Genomic DNA, 6,021 nt, shown 5'->3' on the forward strand with positions numbered 1-6,021 from the left:
TGGCACGTTCTGTCTACGTGACAATCCTTACTAGTTGGCTGTGTCGGGTGGTGGCAGGTTTTAACGACACATTTAGATATTTTCGCGATCTAACCCCAACAAAAACCCCTCTATCACGGAGATATTTTATTATTTATTTATATTTCGTGACTTGCTCACCATTTACTCTATTTTACACTCCTGTCGTTTTTGTTTTCATTGTTTACTGTTGGAACTTTCTGACGCGCCCATACTGGACATCTATGCAAAACACATAGCTCATTGACTTCCTCCAGTCTAAATAAATATTTTGATTCTTATTGTTTTTTTTTTACCTCTAGATTTAAAACTTGCGTGGATAAACAACACGATGGTGGCACACAGATGTGATTTTTTTTTTACTTACAGTGAGGGAAACAAGTATTTGATCCCCCGCTGATTTTGTACGTTTGCCCACTGACAAAGAAATGATCAGTCTATAATTTTAATGGTAGGTTTATTTGAACAGTGAGAGACAGAATAACAACATCCAGAAGAACGCATGTCAAAAATGTTATAAATTGATTTGCATTTTAATGAGGGAAATAAGTATTTGACCCCTCTGCAAAACATGACTTAGTACTTGGTGGCAAACCCCTTGTTGGCAATCATAGAGGTCAGACGTTTCTTGTAGTTGGCCACCAGGTTTGCACACATCTCAGGAGGGATTTTGTCCCACTCCTCTTTGCAGATCTTCTCCAAATCATTAAGGTTTCGAGGCTGACGTTTGGCAACTCGAACCTTCAGCTCCCTCCACAGATTTTCTATGGGATTAAGGTCTGGAGACTGGCTAGGCCACTCCAGGACCTTAATGTGCTTCTTCGTGAGCCACTCCTTTGTTGCTTTGGCCGTGTGTTTTGGGTCATTGTCATGCTGGAATACCCATCCACGACCCATTTTCAATGCCCTGGCTGAGGGAAGGAGGTTCTCACCCAAGATTTAACGGTACATGGCCCCGTCCATCGTCCCTTTGATGCGGTGAAGTTGTCCTGTCCCCTTAGTAAAAAAACACCCCCAAAGCATAATGTTTCCACCTCCATGTTTGACGGTGGGGATGGTGATCTTGGGGTCATAGGCAGCATTCCTCCTCCTCCAAACACGGCAAGTTGAGTTGATGCCAAAGAGCTCCATTTTGATCTCATCTGACCACAACACTTTCACCCAGTTGTCCTCTGAATCATTCAGATGTTCATTAGCAAACTTCAGACGGGCATGTATATATGCTTTCTTGAGCAGGGGGACCTTGCGGGCGCTGCAGGATTTCAGTCCTTCACGGCGTAGTGTGTTACCAATTGTTTTCTTGGTGACTATGGTCCCAGCTGCCTTGAGATCATTGACAATATCCTCCCGTGTAGTTCTGGACTGATTCCTCACCGTTCTCATGATCAATGCAACTCCACGAGGTGAGATCTTGCATGGTGCCCCAGGCTGAGGGAGATTAACAGTTGTTTTGTGTTTCTTCCATTTGCGAATAATCGCACCAACTGTTGTCACCTTCTCACCAAGCTGCTTGGGAATGGTCTTGTAGCCCATTCCAGCCTTGTGTAGGTCTACAATCTTGTCCCTGACATCCTTGGCGAGCTCTTTGGTCTTTGCCATGGTGGAGAGTTTGGAATCTGATTGATTGCTTCTGTGGACAGGTGTCTTTTATACAGGTAACGAGCTGAGATTAGGAGCACACTCTTAAAGAGAGTGCTCCTAATCTCAGCTTGTTAGACACAGAGACTCACACAGAGACTCACACAGACACAGAGAGTTACACAGACACAGAGAGTCACACAGACACACTCACACAGACACAGAGACTCACACAGACACAGAGACTCACACAGACACAGAGACTTACACAGAGACTCACACAGGCACAGAGACTCACACAGACACAGAGACTCACACAGACACAGAGACTCAGACAGACACAGAGACTCTTAAAGAGAGTGCTCCTAATCTCAGCTTGTTACTTGTATAAAAGACACCTGGGAGCCAGAAATCTTTCTGATTGAGAGGGGGTCAAATACTTATTTCCCTCATTAAAATGCAACATTTTTGACATGCGTTTTTCTGGATTTTGTTGTTGTTATTCTGTCTCTCACTGCTCAAATAAACCTACCATTAAAATTATAGACTGATCATTTCTTTGTCAGTGGGTAAACGTACAAAATCAGCAGGGGATCAAACACTTTTTTTCCCTCACTGTACATTACAAACTCTATCACCCTGGTGGGATGGTTTCTGAACATTAGTTTTGCCCAGGAATTTAATAATGTCGTTTTCCTCGTCCTCAGACTGCAGCACATTCAAGATGCACCTCCATCTGGCGTTGCAGAATATTTACGCTGTGGATGGAATGCATCGATAAGTCTAACCCGACTTTTAGTATTGCATGTTTTTTTTGGCATGGTCGATGTGATGAGCATCATTGGAGAGACTTAGGCTGCCGGGCGTGGTGCTGGCCACCCACCCCCTCATGCGCCGTCCCGGCCTTCATAGGTGCTCGCTCACAGCACTTGCCCTAACAACCTGTTAAAATCTATACGGAGGATATTTGTCTTTGCGTGCAATTGTAAGTAAAAAAAAAAATCACATCTGTGCGCCACCATCGTGTTGTTTACCCACGCAAGTTTTAAACGTACAGGTGAAAAAAATGAGAATCAAAATGTTTATTTAGACTGGAGGAAGCTAATGAGCTGTCTTTTGCATAGATGCCCAGTATGGGCGCGTCAGCAAGTTTCAACAGCTAACAATGCAAAAAAAAGCCGACAAGTAAGCCAGCATCAGGACTCCAGGTGTTTTATTTTCTAAGCAGTATTTGTTACAGTACGGTATTCCATGCAAATGTACAATATTTCGTCATGTGAGTTTAACAATGCTTCCGTTTTTTGCTCAACCAGAACACACTTTATAACACTGACCATATGTATGTACAATTAAATATTGAGTTCCGAGATACCAACAAATAGAACGAGGCTCTGGAACGTAACCCGTTCGTGAGTCGAGGATTGGCCATACAGTATTTATTTCAAGGCTGAGTCGACCTAGCGGAGGGCGCAGGAGCCGTTCAAATATTACTTACCACTGACGTGAAGCCGTGGCTGGGAATTGAACTCAGATGACCAGGTTTATAGTGCATTGCACTAACCCCTTTTAAAATTGATCCTCGCACACAAATGTATTTGTCTTATACAGGCGTACAATACACGAATCCTGTGCCGTATTGACAAATGAAAATCATAAGAGAAGTTGGATAGAGAGATCTGCTTGCATGAAGACTTTGCACAGTGACATGACAAGGCATGTTTTTTTTTAACTGGGTCTCATAAATAAATGAATCAACGCAGATTTGAAGTTTTCGTGACTGCAGCGATCCATACTCTTTGGTTCTTTCGGTAAAGTCGCGTAGGTAGAAAATAAAATAAATTAAATCACGACGTTTCGGGCGCAACACAAGCGTCCGTCATCAGCAATATTGTTTCTTGCTGTGGTTGTCCCACCTGATGACGGACGCTTGTGGTGCGCCCGAAACGTCGTGATTTAATTTATTTTATACCTACGTGACTTTACCGAAAGAACCGAAGAGTATGAATAAACGTAATTGGGAGAACATATGAACCATCTAACCTGCTTGGAAGTGTCCACCTGGTTTCCAACCTGTACAAACAACGTCGCGTGATTGTTGATGGCTGTTCACCGACTTATATTCTTGGTTCTTTCAGTAAAGTCACGTAGAAGGGAAACAATAAAATAATAAAAAGTATTTAAAAAAATTAATTATCACGACGTTTCGACTGCAACACGAGCAATCATCATCAGGTGTGAAAACCACAGCAAGAAAATTTGAAAAAAAGTGGCAGTTTTTTAAACGTTAGCACCACGGAGAGCGTTTTGGCAGTTATTCAGGTGCCAAATTGCTCTCCGTGGTGCTAACGTTTAAAAAAAAACCGCCACTTTTTTCAAATTTTCTTGCTGTGGTTTTCACACCTGATGATGATTGCTTGTGTTGCAGTCGAACCGTCGTGAGAATTTTATTGTTTTATATTTTTATTATTTTGTTTCCCTTCTACGTGACTTTACCGAAAGAACCAAGAATATTGTGGGGAATAATCGCCATTTTCTGTACTTTTGAGGGATTCGCAATTAGGAAATGACGCTTATTACCCAGGAAAAATAATAATAAATTTGTTATACAGTTTTGTTTTAAAGCTTTCGTGACTGCAGTAATTCATATTCTTAGTTCTTTCAGTAAAGTCACGTTGAAGGGAAACAATAAAATAATAAAATATATATAAAACAATAAACATTCTCACGTTTCGTCACCTGATGACGACCGTTTGTGTTATGGTCGAAACGTCGTGAGAATTTTTATTGTTTTATATATATTTTGTTTCCCTTCAACGTGACTTTACCGAAAGAACTAAGATTATTTGTTATACAGTGTTATTAATGGAGTGGATTATTAAGTTTGCTTTTGTGTCGTGGTAATGGGAAATAATAATAGCCATTTTTTGTACTTTTGAGGCATAAGCAATGAGGAAATAACACTTACTACCCAGGAACAATTTATTTTGTTACAAACTATTATTAACACCGCAACCCCCCTCCCACCCTTCCCATAAAGTACCGTGCACGAACCATTTAATCATTTTCGCCCTGGATTTACAAAATGTGTATAAATGTAACACTTAATAACGTGATTAAAATTACACAAATGACTTAATAAGGAGTTTAATGATTGCGATAAATAAAGATTACCCACTGCGCTTCCGAAGATTACTGAAGATGGCAACGCCCAGCCCGTGACACTGGGCGCCGTTATCATGCGATGACGTCATCACATTGACATCTTAATTGGTTAACCTGTCAAATAGATATATATTTTTTTACGTTTAAACTCAACCATTTAACATTCTTCTTCATTTTGAAATGTTAAATCTTACTATGTCCCTCAAAGATGAATTGCTTAAGGGGCCATCCATAAATGACGTCACGCGATTTTTGACCCCTCCCCCTAGTTACACGGCGTCACAATAAGTCAGACCCCCCCTCAAATATGACGTCACAAAGCTCTGCCCCCCCCCAAAAAAAACATGCTTCAAATCGCTTTAAACTATTGTTATTGTAGTGCGTATTTAATGTGGCGCTGCACTCTGATGTTGTAGGAGAAAACGTTGATTAAAAATTATATTTAATTAAGTAGAACGTGTTGTCTATATTTATTTAAAGTTGCGAATTTTGATGTGACGTCACATTTCTCAAACACCCCCCTTCGTCACACATCGTCACAAATGTCTGCCCCCCCCCTGCCAGGTGCGTGACGTCATTTATGGACAGCCCCTAACTGCGAATTCGCGCTGTGGGGAGGGGGGAGGGTTACGCCTGTAAAGACAAAAATATCGATTTAGCGAGCTAAGAGCAGATAGCTAGAGGAAATAGAGATAGAGAATAATAATATTTATTTTTAAAAATATTAATTCGCGTTATGTGTTTCCGACAACTTGAGCCGATATTTCAGGCAACCCCCCCCCCCACCCCCTTTAGTTTATCACGAATGTGGGGTCCCCTTGAACCACTATGGAGGGGGAATGAGGGGGCGTACGCGTGGGACGCCAGTATTGCACCACCGGTTGGCTACGTACGGCACGAAAGAAGTTCAACATTCACGCAGAGACAACAAATAGCGGTTTAGCGAGATGAGAGCATACAGCGTCAGAAAAGCCATGTTACAGAGAATTTGTTTTTGTTATATTCATTAGCGTTACGTGTTTATTAAGATGACAATGGTTGCTGAGTTTTATGAACGTGGAGTCCCCTTGGGCCACTTGGGACCCCTTTGCTTCGACCCTGGAATTCACGGTGCGGGGCCCGCTTCTCTCATCCACGGTGCGGGGCCCCCCCCGCGCCCCTCATCCACGGTGCGGGGCCGCGCCCCTCATCCATGGTCCTGGGCCCGCGCCCCTCATCCACGGTGCGGGGCCACCCCCGCGCCCCTCATCCACGGTGCGGCCC

Source organism: Petromyzon marinus, chromosome 1 (genome assembly GCF_048934315.1).
Source record: "Petromyzon marinus isolate PM22_M1 ecotype Great Lakes invasive population chromosome 1, UKy_Petmar_22M1.pri1.0, whole genome shotgun sequence".
Taxonomy (NCBI): domain Eukaryota; kingdom Metazoa; phylum Chordata; class Hyperoartia; order Petromyzontiformes; family Petromyzontidae; genus Petromyzon; species Petromyzon marinus.